This window comes from Salvelinus fontinalis, chromosome 14 (genome assembly GCF_029448725.1).
Source record: "Salvelinus fontinalis isolate EN_2023a chromosome 14, ASM2944872v1, whole genome shotgun sequence".
NCBI lineage: Eukaryota > Metazoa > Chordata > Actinopteri > Salmoniformes > Salmonidae > Salvelinus > Salvelinus fontinalis.
Genome location: NC_074678.1, coordinates 23236829 through 23252636, shown reverse-complemented (window position 1 = coordinate 23252636; position 15808 = coordinate 23236829). Strand labels below are relative to the sequence as shown.

Sequence of the window (15808 nt, the reverse complement as noted above, 5' to 3'; positions counted from 1 at the left end):
TTGGTTACGTTGAGGGATAGGTTGTTATTCTGGCACCACCCGACCAGGTTTCTGACCTCCTCCCTATCGGCTGTCTCGTTGTTGTCAGTGATCAGGCCTACTACTGTTGTGTCGTCTGCAAACTTAATGATGGTGTTGGACTCGTGCCTGGCCATGCAGTCGTGGGTGAACAGGGAGTACAGGAGGGGACTGAGCATGCACCCCTAAGGGGCTCCAGTGTTGAGGATCAGCGTGGCAGATGTGTTGCTACCTACTCTCACCACCTGGGGGCGGCCCGTCAGGAAGACCAAAAACAGTTGCAGAGGGAGGTGTTTAGTCCCAGGGTCCTTAGCTTAGTGGTGAGCTTTAAGGGTACTATGGTGTTGAACGCTGAGCTGTAGTCAATGAATAGCATTCTCATGTACAGTAGGTGTTCCTTTTGTCCAGGTAGGAAAGGACAGTGTGGAGTGCAATAGAGATTGCATCATCTGTGGATCTGTTTGGGCGGTATGCAAATTGAAGTGGGTCTAGTGTTTCTGGGATAATGTTGTTGATGTGAGCCATTACCAGCCTTTCAAAGCACTTCATGGCTACGGACGTGAGTGCTATGGGTCTGTAGTCATTTAGGAAGGTTGCCTTTGTGTTCTTGGATACAGGGACTATGGTGGTCTGCTTGAAACATGTTGGTATTACAGACTCAATCAGGGACATGTTGAAAATGTCAGTGAAGACAACTTACAGTTGGTCAGCACATGCCCAGAGCATGGTAATCCGTATGGCATGGTAATCCGTCTGGCATGGTAATCCGTATGGCATGGTAATCCGTCTGGCATGGTAATCCGTATGGCATGGTAATCCGTCTGGCCCCGCAGCCTTGTGAATGTTGACCTGTTTAAAGGTCTTACTCACGTTGGCTACGGAGAAATTAGGGAGAACTGATTTAAGTTTCCCTGCATTAAAGTCTCCGACCACTGGGAGCGCCGCCTCTGGGTGAGCGGTTTCCTGTTTGCTTATTTCCTTATACAGCTGATTGAGTGCGGTCTTAGTGCCAGCACCCGTCTGTGGTCGTAAATAAACAGCCACGAAAAGTATAGCTGAAAACTCTCTAGGCAAATAATGTGGTCTGCAGTTTATCATTAGATACTCTACTTTTAGGCGAGCAAAATCTAGAGACTTCCTTAGATTTCGTGCACCAGCTGTTGTTTACAAATATGCACAGACCGGTCCCCCTCGTCTTACTGTTCTATCTAGCCGGTGCAGCGTATATCCCGCAAGCGGAATATCCATGTCATCATTCAGCCACGATTCCGTGAAACATAAGATGTTACAGTTTATGTCCCGTTGGTAGGATATTCGTGATCGTACCTCGTCTAATTTATAGTCCAATGATTGCACGTTGGCGAGTAATATTGATGATAATGGCAGCTTTCCCACTCGCCTTCTGCGGATCCTTATGAGGCACACCGCTCTGTGTCCTCTGTACCTGTGTCTCTTCCTCTTGCCAATAACTGGGATGTTGGCCTTGTCGGGTGTTCGGAGAACGTCCTGTCCTCTTCCTGCTTGTTGAAGAAAAAATCTTAGTCTAATCCGAGGTGAGTGATCGCTATCCTGATATCCAGAAGCTCTTTTTTGCCGTTAGATACAGTTGCAGAAACATTATGTACAAAATAAGTTACAAATAACGTGAAAAACCCCCACATAATAGCACAATTGGTTGGGTGCCCGTAAAACTGCTGCCATTTCTTCCGGTGCCATTTTCTACACTGTTCGTTGTAAACAGTCCTCCAAAGAGGAAGGATTGCTAGTTTGCTAGTTCCTGTTATTAAAAGGCTGAGAAACATTGATCTAAAATTCTCCCTCCCCTTCTCTCCTTCCTCCTCCCATTTACTCCCCAAGTCTCCCACAGAGGTGAAAGAGAAACACCATGGTGAACTTTCTACTTCTACCTTTTTCTCTCTTCTTCCCTCTCTTCCTCTGCTACCATCTGTACAGTAACAGGTGTGTGTGACTGATGTGTTCCCTGTAGCACTGCCTGCAGCAGCACAGTCTCTAGAGAACTGTCTCTATTCTCTCTACATCTAATACCTCCTCTCTCTATCGCTTTCTCTCTCTATCGCTTTCTCTCGGCTGGTTCTGCAACTCGAGGACTGGTGTGAATTGTGTTATTGTAGGCTGGCTGTGTGTGTGTGTGTGTGTGTGTGTGTGTGTGTGTGTGTGTGTGTGTGTGTGTGTGTGTGTGTGTGTGTGTGTGTGTGTGTGTGTGTGTGTGTGTGTGTGTGTGTGTGTGTGTGTGTGTGTGTGTGTGTGTGTGTGTGTGTGTGTGTGTGTGTGTGTGTGTGTGTGTGTTTGCCAGCCATGTAGCACTCTCTGTGGTGGAGTTTTATTAATTAGTGCCACCTGAGTGTCTTGTGTGTGTGTCGTCTGCTCCGTGCACATCTCGTTAGTCTCACAGGTGAGTAATTAACACACCGAAACACCTGGATCTGTTTCTCCTCTCCTCCCTCGTTTCTTCCCTCCCATCAGTCTTCTCCTTCCTCATTGCTCCCTCCTGTCATCTTAGTTAGAGCCACACCTCTGAGATCTCCCTGGTCCAATCACAACACAGACACAGGATGGCTCCTCCTCATTGAGATGTCACCAGTTAATACTGACTCTAACCTTAACCTCCTCTTCTCCTCTCCCCTCTCCTGTCCTCTCCCCTGTAGTCTCTCCTCCTTTAGTCTCTCCTCTCATTTCTCCCCCTCTCTTCCTCTCTCCTGTCCTCTCTCTTCCTCTCGCCTCCTCCTCTTCTGTTCTATTCTCTCTCTGACTCTTAACTACTCTTAACTTCTCTCCTTTCCTCATCTCCTCCTCTCCTCTCCATCTCCACCTATCCTCTCCTCATCTCCACCTCTCCATCTCCACTTCTCCATCTCCACATCTCCATCTACACCTCCACCCCACATCTCCTTTCCTCTCTTATCAGTTTGTCTATGCTGTACGTGTGTACAATGTGCATCTGGAGGAAACATGTACACACGCACAGAAGATTCAACAGAAACCGCTGTGCAATATGAAACTCTGAAGGCCACATTCAAAGCTACTGCCTGTATATCTGAGCTGTCTTATACACAGCAGGAGACAACGCAGACTAAACTGGTATTCCCTGTTTTGGAGGAGGAGGAATGCTACAAACACAGACCCTGAGGACAGGAGGGATGGAAGAAGGGAGGGAGTGAGAGATGGTGGAGTGGAGGGGGTACAGGGTTAGGGTTATGTTACGGAAAGGGAGGATAAGAGGCAGAAGTCAGAGTAATAAGACAGAGGTCACAAAAGACAAGAGAGAGAGAGAATCCTCTGGAGGGAAGTCCATTCCTTTGGCCCAGCCAGCCAGCTCTCTCTCCCTTTTTTTCTTTAATTTTTTCATCCCCCCATCTCCCCCTCCTCTCTCTCTGTCTTGCAGCCAGCAGAAGCTCTCCTCTGGGACATGTAACAAAACCAGCCCCTCCTCTCAATGAATACATTATCTTTTGTGTTTTTGAATAAAGAGAAAATGCCAAAATAACAGCCACCTCTCTCCTCTCTACACAGCAGGATAAAAGGACTGAAAGGACTGAATAAAAACAGGAATTAGAATGTAGTTTATAAACCTTTGTTTTACTCTTCCCTCCGACACTTTTTAATGTCATACAGAGCATGTAATACCTCTGGGGTCTACCAGGGCACAGCGCAGGGTGTGTGTGTGTGTGTGTATGTGTATGTGTGTGTGTCTGTGGTACTGCCGTGGGCAGGATAGGGGGTACTTTGGGCTAAATGAGGATGTAGGAAAACATGAGTTAATTAATGTGTTAATGTGCTGTGACTCCTGTGTACACTACTAGGTCTCAGAGAGAGGGAGGAAGAGGAAAAGGGGGGAGAGGAAGGGGAGGAGGAGGAGATTAGAGAGGAGTAGAGAAAGAGGAGGAGGGAGGTGGAAAAGGAGAGGAAGAAGATGGGAAGGTGGAGGGAAAAAACAGGGACATTGTATTCCACCTCTCTCCCTCTTTCTATCCCTCTGTAAAGTAGCGTGCATGATGAGCTGAAATGGCACCTGGTATGACTGAGTGAGAGAACCTCCACTTCAAATTAGAGCCTCTCTGAAGCATCAATATGGGCAGAGAGAGACAGAGAGAGGGGGGAATACTTCACTTCTCCCTTGCTCTCTCTTTCACTGCCTACATTTGAATCATTAGAAGAATATTGCATATATCTCTACCCCTCTCTCACTTTTTCAATTCAAATGACAAGTTACATTGCATCCGACAGCATGGTACATTAACAATTTAATTTGAATTGCAGTTTCTCTGATTCCATTTGGCCTCCTGTCCCTGTTCAACTCAGCTCAACTCAACCTGCCTCAGTCAGATGAGAGGAAGGGTGTCTGGCAACTGAGAGGAGAGGGTGGGTAGGGGGAGCGAGAGAGGAGAAAGGGGAGGGGAGAGAGAGAAGAGGGAGATAGAGAAGAGAGACGGGAGTGTAGTCATCCCATTTCCAAACACTCAGTAATATAATGTGATCCCCCCCACACACCAACACTTACCCAAACCTCAGCATAGCAAACATTATTTCAAACATTTTGATTCCACACAGCCAATCGAACAACAAGGAACATTATTTAGTAAAGTGCAGTTTAAGAAGATCATTCACTCACTGAAATTATACTGTATGTGCATTAAATCTGATAGCAAGGGGCCATTACACACACACACACACACACACACACACACACACACACACACACACACACACACACACACACACACACACACACACACACACACACACACACACACACTGTTAGAGTAATTGCGGCTAAGAGCATGAACATGAAAATTGCAGGAGGAGAGTAGGCTGAGACTCAGCTCAAGCACACGAGGAGTTAAGTAGTGTGTGTGTGTGTGTGTGTGTGTGTGTGTGTGTGTGTGTGTGTGTGTGTGTGTGTGTGTGTGTGTGTGTGTGTGTGTGTGTGTGTGTGTGTGTGTGTGTGTGTGTGAGTGTGTGTGTGTGTGTGTGTGTGTGTGTGTGTGTGTTAAAGGGTTAGGGAAGCCCTGTGATACTGTATCCAGTGTTGTCTATTTGGCTTGGAGAGAGAGGTAGAGTGAGGGGGAGGAATGGAAAGAGGGATGGAGAGAGGGATGGAGAGACAGGGCGAGTAGGGATAGAGAGAGAGGTAGAGTGACGGAGGTAGAGGAATGGAAAGAGGGATGGAGAGACAGGGCGAGGAGGGATAGAGAGAGAGGTAGAGGGACGGAGGTAGAGGAATGGAAAGAGGGATGGAGAGACAGGGCGAGGAGGGATAGAGAGAGAGGTAGAGTGAGGGAGAGGAATGGAAAGAGGGATGGACAGACAGGGCGAGGAGGGATAGAGAGAGAGGTAGAGGGATGGAGGTAGAGGAATGGAAAGAGGGATGGAGAGACAGGGCGAGGAGGGATAGAGAGAGAGGTAGAGGGACGGAGGGAGAGGAATGGAAAGAGGGATGGAGAGAGAGGGCGAGGAGGATTAGAGAGAGGTAGAGGGACGGAGGTAGAGTGAGGGAGAGGAATGGAAAGAGGGATGGAGAGACAGGGCGAGGAGCGATAGAGAGAGAGGTAGAGAGACGGAGGTAGAGTGAGGTAGAGGAATGGAAAGAGGGATGGAGAGACAGGGCGAGGAGCGATAGAGAGAGAGGTAGAGAGACGGAGGTAGAGTGAGGTAGAGGAATGGAAAGAGGGATGGAGAGACAGGGCGAGGAGCGATAGAGAGAGAGGTAGAGGGACGGAGGTAGAGTGAGGTAGAGGAATGGAAAGAGGGATGGAGACAGGGCGAGGAGGGATAGAGAGAGAGGTAGAGGGACGGAGGTAGAGTGAGGTAGAGGAATGGAAAGAGGGATGGAGACAGGGCGAGGAGCGATAGAGAGAGATGTAGAGGGACGGAGGTAGAGTGAGGTAGAGGAATGGAAAGAGGGATGGAGACAGGGCGAGGAGGGATAGAGAGAGAGGTAGAGGAATGGAAAGAGGGATGGAGAGACAGGGCGAGGAGGGATAGAGAGAGAGGTAGAGGGACGGAGGTAGAGTGAGGTAGAGGAATGGAAAGAGGGATGGAGAGACAGGGCGAGGAGGGATAGAGAGAGAGGTAGAGGGACGGAGGTAGAGTGAGGTAGAGGAATGGAAAGAGGGATGGAGACAGGGCGAGGAGGGATAGAGAGAGATGTTGTGTGCTGCACTGCTGCTGCTGTTAATACTGTGCAACAAACAGATTGTGAGTATTTAATCTGATTACATATTACAATATAGTCAGATTAATAGCCTCTGGATATCCTTCTCTCTCTCTCTCTCTCTCTCTCTCTCTCTCTCTCTCTCTCTCTCTCTCTCTCTCTCTCTCTCTCTCTCTCTCTCTCTCTCTCTCTCTCTCTCTCTCTCTCTCTCTCTCTCTCTCTCTCTCTCTCTCTCTCTCTCTCTCTCTCTCTCTCTCTCTCTCTCTCTCTCTCTCTCTCTCTCTCTCTCTCTCTCTCTCTCTCTCTCTCTCTCTCTCTCCCTCCCTCCCTCTCTCTCTCCCTCCCTCCCTCCCTCTCTCCCTCTCTCCCTCTCTCCCTCCCTCCCTCCCTCCCTCCCTCCCTCCCTGCTCATATCTCTGCCACAACTATACCGTCTCTTTGGTTGTCTAACGTTAGGTCAGGGGTGGCCAACTCTCCTTCTGCACAGTTTTCTCTAGCACACCTGATTTGACTAATCAATGTCCTGATGAGCAGCTCAATAGCTGAATCAGATGTGTTAGAGCAGGGCAGGAGCAAAAACCTGCACATCCCTTACCTCTCCAGGAAGAGGGTTGCTCTCTCACAGTTCACCTGCCTATAGCCAGACAATCACTGATGCCAGTCCCCTAAAATACACACACACACTAAAAACACCCACCCACACACACACCCAGCAGCCCCCCATTACCGAGGTACCATGAGCATCAGAGGAGAATGGCTGGTGATTTTATTCTCTCTTCCTGCCTCTCCTCCTGTAAAGGTATTCCTCTGTCTAATTAAGGAGCTGGGAATGTTACACACACCAAGCCAGGATCAATGTTACACACACACCAAGCCAGGATCAATGTTACACACACACACCAAGCCAGGATCAATGTTACACACACACACCAAGCCAGGATCAATGGGATGGGCATCCAGTCAATTCCCTTCCTCCTTCCCTCCTATCATCTCCTCCCTCCCTTCCTCACTCCATTCCCTGCCTTCCTTAATCTTCTTCCCATTCCTACCTTCATGCTCAATCCTTCCCTTCTCTCCTTTTCCTACACCAGAACATTGATATTTCTCAGTGGACATCAATTTAGGTAAAAGCATAAAACAAAGGTATTTGTGTGTCGTTTAAGTTAGAACCCAGCCTATGGGAGAACTGTACAGAACCCAGCCTATGGGAGAACTGTACAGAACCCAGCCTATGGGAGAACTGTACAGAACCCAGCCTATGGAAGAACTGTACAGAACCCAGCCTATGGGAGAACTGTACAGAACCCAGCCTATGGGAGAACTGTACAGAACCCAGCCTATGGGAGAACTGTACAGAACCCAGCCTATGGGAGAACTGTACAGAACCCAGCCTATTGGAGAACTGTACAGAACCCAGCCTATTGGAGAACTGTACCGAACCCATCCCTATTGAAGAACTGTACAGAACCCAGCCTATGGGAGAACTGTACAGAACCCAGCCTATGGGAGAACTGTACAGAACCCAGCCTATTGGAGAACTGTACAGAACCCAGCCCTATGGGAGAACTGTACAGAACCCAGCCTATGGGAGAACTGTACAGAACCCAGCCCTATGGGAGAACTGTACAGAACCCAGCCTATGGGAGAACTGTACAGAACCCAGCCTATTGAAGAACTGTACAGAACCCAGCCTATTGAAGAACTGTACAGAACCCAGCCTATGGGAGAACTGTACAGAACCCAGCCTATGGGAGAACTGTACAGAACCCAGCCTATGGGAGAACTGTACAGAACCAGCCTATGGGAGAACTGTACAGAACCCAGCCTATGGGAGAACTGTACAGAACCCAGCCTATGGGAGAACTGTACAGAACCCAGCCTATGGAAGAACTGTACAGAACCCAGCCTATGGGAGAACTGTACAGAACCCAGCCTATGGGAGAACTGTACAGAACCCAGCCTATGGGAGAACTGTACAGAACCCAGCCTATGGGAGAACTGTACAGAACCCAGCCTATTGGAGAACTGTACAGAACCCAGCCTATTGGAGAACTGTACCGAACCCATCCCTATTGAAGAACTGTACAGAACCCAGCCTATGGGAGAACTGTACAGAACCCAGCCTATGGGAGAACTGTACAGAACCCAGCCTATTGGAGAACTGTACAGAACCCAGCCCTATGGGAGAACTGTACAGAACCCAGCCTATGGGAGAACTGTACAGAACCCAGCCCTATGGGAGAACTGTACAGAACCCAGCCTATGGGAGAACTGTACAGAACCCAGCCTATTGAAGAACTGTACAGAACCCAGCCTATTGAAGAACTGTACAGAACCCAGCCTATGGGAGAACTGTACAGAACCCAGCCTATGGGAGAACTGTACAGAACCCAGCCTATGGGAGAACTGTACAGAACCCAGCCTATGGGAGAACTGTACAGAACCCAGCCTATGGGAGAACTGTACAGAACCCAGCCTATGGGAGAACTGTACAGAACCCAGCCTATGGGAGAACTGTACAGAACCCAGCCCTATGGGAGAACTGTACAGAACCCAGCCCTATGGGAGAACTGTACAGAACCCAGCCTATGGGAGAACTGTACAGAACCCAGCCTATTGGAGAACTGTACAGAACCCAGCCTATGGGAGAACTGTACAGAACTCAGCCTATGGGAGAACTGTACAGAACCCAGCCTATGGGAGAACTGCACAGAACTCAGCCTATGGGAGAACTGTACAGAACCCAGCCTATGGGAGAACTGTACAGAACTCAGCCTATGGGAGAACTGTACAGAACTCATACCTATTGGAGAACTGTACAGAACTCAGCCCTATGGGAGAACTGTACAGAACTCAGACATATGGGAGAATTGTACAGAACTCAGACATATGGGAGAATTGTACAGAACTCAGACATATTGGAGAACTGTACAGAACTCAGACCTATTAGAGAACTGTACAGAACTCAGACCTATGGGAGAACTGTACAGAACTCAGACATATGGGAGAATTGTACAGCACTCAGACCTATTGGAGAACTGTACAGAACTCAGCCCTATGGAAGAACTGTACAGAACCCAGCCCTATGGGAGAACTGTACAGAACTCAGCCCTATTGGAGAACTGTACAGAACTCAGCCCTATGGGAAAACTGTACAGAACTCAGCCCTATGGGAGAACTGTACAGAACCCAGCCCTATGGGAGAACTGTACAGAACTCAGCCCTATTGGAGAACTGTACAGAACTCAGCCCTATGGGAGAACTGTACAGAACTCAGCCCTATGGAAGAACTGTACAGAACTCAGCCCTATGGGAGAACTGTACAGAACTCAGCCCTATGGGAGAACTGTACAGAACTCAGCCCTATGGGAGAACTGTACAGAACTCAGCCCTATTGGAGAACTGTACAGAACTCAGCCCTATGGGAGAACTGTACAGAACCCAGCCCTATGGAAAAACTGTACAGAACTCAGCCCTATGGAAGAACTGTACAGAACTCAGCCCTATGGGAGAACTGTACAGAACCCAGCCCTATGGGAGAACTGTACAGAACTCAGCCCTATGGGAGAACTGTACAGAACCCAGCCCTATGGGAGAACTGTACAGAACTCAGCCCTATGGGAGAACTGTACAGAACCCAGCCCTATTGGAAAACTGTACAGAACCCAGCCCTATTGGAGAACTGTACAGAACCCATCCCTATTGGAGAACTGTACAGAACCCAGCCCTATGGGAGAACTGTACAGAACTCAGCCCTATGGGAGAACTGTACAGAACTCAGCCCTATTGGAAAACTGTACAGAACCCAGCCCTATTGGAGAACTGTACAGAACCCATCCCTATTGGAGAACTGTACAGAACCCAGCCCTATGGGAGAACTGTACAGAACCCAGCCTATGGGAGAACTGTACAGAACCCAGCCTATTGGAGAACTGTACAGAACTCAGCCCTATGGAAGAACTGTACAAAACGCAGCCCTATGGAAGAACTGTACAGAACTCAGCCCTATGGAAGAACTGTACAGAACTCAGCCCTATTGGAGAACTGTACAGAACCCAGCCCTATTGGAGAACTGTACAGAACCCAGCCCTATTGGAGAACTGTACAAAACTCAGCCCTATGGAAGAACTGTACAAAACTCAGCCCTATGGAAGAACTGTACAAAACGCAGCCCTATGGAAGAACTGTACAGAACTCAGCCCTATGGGAGAACTGTACAGAACTCAGCCCTATGGGAGAACTGTACAGAACCCAGCCCTATGGGAGAACTGTACAGAACTCAGCCCTATGGAAGAACTGTACAAAACTCAGCCCTATTGGAGAACTGTACAGAACTCAGCCCTATTGGAGAACTGTACAGAACCCAGCCCTATGGGAGAACTGCACAGAACCCAGCCCTATGGGAGAACTGTACAGAACCCAGCCCTATGGGAGAACTGTACAGAACTCAGCCCTATGGGAGAACTGTACAGAACTCAGCCCTATGGGAGAACTGTACAGAACCCAGCCCTATGGGAGAACTGTACAGAACTCAGCCCTATGGGAGAACTGTACAGAACCCAGCCCTATTGGAAAACTGTACAGAACCCAGCCCTATTGGAGAACTGTACAGAACCCATCCCTATTGGAGAACTGTACAGAACCCAGCCCTATGGGAGAACTGTACAGAACTCAGCCCTATGGGAGAACTGTACAGAACTCAGCCCTATTGGAAAACTGTACAGAACCCAGCCCTATTGGAGAACTGTACAGAACCCATCCCTATTGGAGAACTGTACAGAACCCAGCCCTATGGGAGAACTGTACAGAACTCAGCCCTATGGGAGAACTGTACAAAACGCAGCCCTATGGGAAAACTGTACAAAACTCAGCCCTATGGGAGAACTGTACAGAACTCAGCCCTATTGGAGAACTGTACAGAACTCAGCCCTATGGAAGAACTGTACAAAACGCAGCCCTATGGAAGAACTGTACAAAACGCAGCCCTATCGAAGAACTGTACAGAACTCAGCCCTATGGAAGAACTGTACAGAACTCAGCCCTATTTGAGAACTGTACAGAACCCAGCCCTATTGGAGAACTGTACAAAACTCAGCACTATGGGAGAACTGTACAGAACTCAGCCCTATGGGAGAACTGTACAGAACCCAGCCCTATTGGAAAACTGTACAGAACCCAGCCCTATTGAAGAACTGTACAGAACCCATCCCTATTGGAGAACTGTACAGAACCCAGCCCTATTGGAGAACTGTACAGAACCCAGCCCTATTGGAGAACTGTACAAAACTCAGCCCTATGGAAGAACTGTACAAAACTCAGCCCTATGGAAGAACTGTACAAAACGCAGCCCTATGGAAGAACTGTACAGAACTCAGCCCTATGGGAGAACTGTACAGAACTCAGCCCTATGGGAGAACTGCACAGAACCCAGCCCTATGGGAGAACTGTACAGAACTCAGCCCTATGGAAGAACTGTACAAAACTCAGCCCTATTGGAGAACTGTACAGAACTCAGCCCTATTGGAGAACTGTACAGAACCCAGCCCTATGGGAGAACTGTACAGAACCCAGCCCTATGGGAGAACTGTACAGAACTCAGCCCTATGGGAGAACTGTACAGAACTCAGCCCTATGGGAGAACTGTACAGAACCCAGCCCTATGGGAGAACTGTACAGAACTCAGCCCTATGGGAGAACTGTACAGAACCCAGCCCTATTGGAAAACTGTACAGAACCCAGCCCTATTGGAGAACTGTACAGAACCCATCCCTATTGGAGAACTGTACAGAACCCAGCCGTATGGGAGAACTGTACAGAACTCAGCCCTATGGGAGAACTGTACAGAACTCAGCCCTATTGGAAAACTGTACAGAACCCAGCCCTATTGGAGAACTGTACAGAACCCATCCCTATTGGAGAACTGTACAGAACCCAGCCCTATGGGAGAACTGTACAGAACTCAGCCCTATTGGAGAACTGTACAAAACGCAGCCCTATGGGAAAACTGTACAAAACTCAGCCCTATGGGAGAACTGTACAGAACTCAGCCCTATTGGAGAACTGTACAGAACTCAGCCCTATGGAAGAACTGTACAAAACGCAGCCCTATGGAAGAACTGTACAAAACGCAACCCTATCGAAGAACTGTACAGAACTCAGCCCTATGGAAGAACTGTACAGAACTCAGCCCTATTGGAGAACTGTACAGAACCCAGCCCTATTGGAGAACTGTACAGAACCCAGCCCTATTGGAGAACTGTACAGAACCCAGCCCTATTGGAGAACTGTACAAAACTCAGCCCTATGGAAGAACTGTACAAAACTCAGCCCTATGGAAGAACTGTACAAAACGCAGCCCTATGGAAGAACTGTACAGAACTCAGCCCTATGGGAGAACTGTACAGAACTCAGCCCTATGGGAGAACTGTACAGAACCCAGCCCTATGGGAGAACTGTACAGAACTCAGCCCTATGGAAGAACTGTACAAAACTCAGCCCTATTGGAGAACTGTACAGAACTCAGCCCTATTGGAGAACTGTACAGAACCCAGCCCTATGGGAGAACTGTACAGAACCCAGCCCTATGGGAGAACTGTACAGAACTCAGCCCTATGGGAGAACTGTACAGAACTCAGCCCTATTGGAGAACTGTACAGAACCCAGCCCTATGGGAGAACTGTACAAAACTCAGACATATTGGAGAACTGTACAGAACCCAGCCCTATGGGAGAACTGTGCAGAATCCAGCCCTATGGGAGAACTGTGCAGAACCCAGCCCTATGTAAGAACTGTACAGAACCCTACAGACATAATGTTCCTTACATATTAACAAGTCCCCTGAAGGCCTCACAGTGCTTCTGAATAGATTACAATGAGAGAGAGAGAGAGAGAGAGAGAGAGAGAGAGAGAGAGAGAGAGAGATACTTGTGTTTTCTTTGAGGGTTTCTACACAATGCACTCTGCGTTTCTATGGTGACCTGAAGCTGCCTGCTGGGCCCACAAAGACTGAAGTAAGAGGCCTCAAATGCACACACACACACACACACACACACACACACACACACACACACACACACACACACTGGACTGGATTCTAAAGTAGCTTCAAAGGTTCCAGAGGCAGACCAGGTAACCTGAGAGGTGAGGAGACAAGTGGAAGGACTGAAACATCTGCAGACAAACACAAACACACACACACACAGAGAGATACTTGTGTTTTCTTTGAGGGTTTCTACACAATGCACTCTGCGTTTCTATGGTGACCTGAAGCTGCCTGCTGGGCCCACAAAGACTGAAGTAAGAGGCCTCAAATGCACACACACACACACACACACACACACACACACACACACACACACACACACACACACACACACACACACACACACACACACACACACACACACACACACACACACACACACACACACACACACACACACACACACACACACACACACACACACACACACACACACACACACACACACACACACTGGACTGGATTCTAAAGTAGCTTCAAAGGTTCCAGAGGCAGACCAGGTAACCTGAGAGGTGAGGAGACAAGTGGAAGGACTGAAACATCTGCAGACAAACACAAACAGACAGACACTCACACGCAGGTACACACACATTACTGACTAGGTGGTAAGAGCTGGCAGGAAGAGAGGCCGATGTAACACTGTAGAGGTGTGACAACACCTCACTAATAGCTAGCTCTGATTCATCCTGAGACACACACTTACACACTAATAGCTAGCTAGTGGTAAATCCTCCACAATGGATCGCAAGACGGGGGAAGAGACAAAAAGAGAGAGCAACGAAGAAGAGTGTAAAACCTGAGAGAATGTTTTCCCACAGTGATACCCGGGTCTATATTCCCCATTATAGTCTGTTTACTATGTTCATCATTCACATACTTCCTTTTCAGAAAACGCTCCATTGCCATGACCCTCCATTGACCAATCACACCTAAGAAATACGTTACCATGGTAGCAAGGGAGCTTTGGCCTTGGTGGAGCTGCTGGCTGAGGGAAGTGTGTGTGTGTTGGTGATTTGTCTCCTGTCACACACACACATACACTCACTCACACACCCTAACTCTGGGGCGAAAGAAAAATGTGTGGTCTGCCTTCTGTCATATCCCATCACCCTCCATTTCTCTTTACCAAATGAGGCATTGTGAAGTGGACAACATGCTGTCCCACACTGCACACCCCTCATCCTACCAAACACTCATGTGTAGCACATGGGGATGTGTGAAACTTATTCCTCAGCCTGAAGTGTCCCCACTTTCACCAGCGAATAGCTAGCTTTTCACGTGGCGCTGACTGGTAAGACGTTTGGGTGGTCACATGTGCTAGCAAGGAAGAGGTCCTGGGTGCGAGCCGAATCAGGAGGAAGTGGTACTCGCTCAGTGTAACGGATGTGAAATGGCTAGCTAGTTAGCGGTGGTGCGCGCTAATAGCGTTTCAATCGGTTACGTCACTCGCTTTGAGACCTTGAAGTAGTGGTTCCCCTTGCTCTGCAAGGGCTGCGGCCTTTGTGGAGCATTGAGTAACGATGCTTCGTGGGTGACTGTTGTTGATGTGTGCAGAGGGTCCCTGGTTCGCGCCCGGGTCGGGGCGAGGGGACGGACGTAAAGTTAAACTGTTACATTGATGCTGTTGACCCGGATCACTGGTTGCTGCGGAAAAAGGAGGAGGTCGAAAGGGGGGTGAGTGTAACGGATGTGAAATGGCTAGCTAGTTAGCGGTGGTGCGCGCTAATAGTGTTTCAATAGGTTACGTCACTCACTTTGAGACCTTGAAGTAGTGGTTCCCCTTGCTCTGCAAGGGCAGTGGCCTTTGTGGAACAATGGGTAACAATGCTTCGTGGGTGACTGTTGTTGATGTGTGCAGAGGGTCCCTGGTTTGCGCCCAGGTCGGGACGAGGGACTAAAGTTAAACTGTTACATAAGCAAGCAGGATGACGTCCTTTAGGCACGCACACACAGAGTGGATTGAACAGAAACAGACGCAGGCAGTTGCCTGCATGGATGAAGACTTAGTGGACAGATTCTGTGAAGCACTAGAGCAAGACTGAGGAGCAGCTATAGCTCTAGTGCGTGTGCGTTTAGGCGTTTCATGATTAATACGGCTTTCAGCTGCAGCGGAGCCATGCACAGACCGACTGGGATGCCCATTCACAAGATCTTTCTTTCTATCCTACCCTTTCTCTCTCTCCCCCTAGCCGCTGACAGAGTAGTATTCATTACATTTCTCCTCCAGTTGCTGATCAATATCAGAACAGCCCAGTTACACTTCAACTCATTCTCCTCAAGGCAGGATCCAGCACAGAGGTCATTCAACAGCCCGAGAGAGGAAAAGAGAGAGGCTCCCTAACTTGGCGCGATAGAACACCAAGTAGAACCCGACTGCCTTAATATGGAACGCTAGACGATTTAGAGACATCTGATCATTTTGTGGAAAAACATTGTCATCTTTCACCAATTTATAGACAACAGTGAGAAAGCACAGGAATATCCGCATAACCACACTCACTCACGCACACTCACTGAAATATGTCAGTGCAGCAAACAACTGCCTGCTCTCTCCCGATTTCTGTAACACACACACA

The 15808-nt window shown here is 48.6% G+C and overlaps 1 protein-coding gene across 9 annotated transcripts in view; it reads right to left on the bottom strand.

Annotated features, from left to right (window-relative positions):
- The window catches only part of LOC129869636 (disabled homolog 1-like), a 116840-nt gene that overhangs the window by 100335 nt on the left and 697 nt on the right, over window positions 1-15808 (bottom strand). The gene's annotated exons all lie outside the window — the stretch shown is intronic.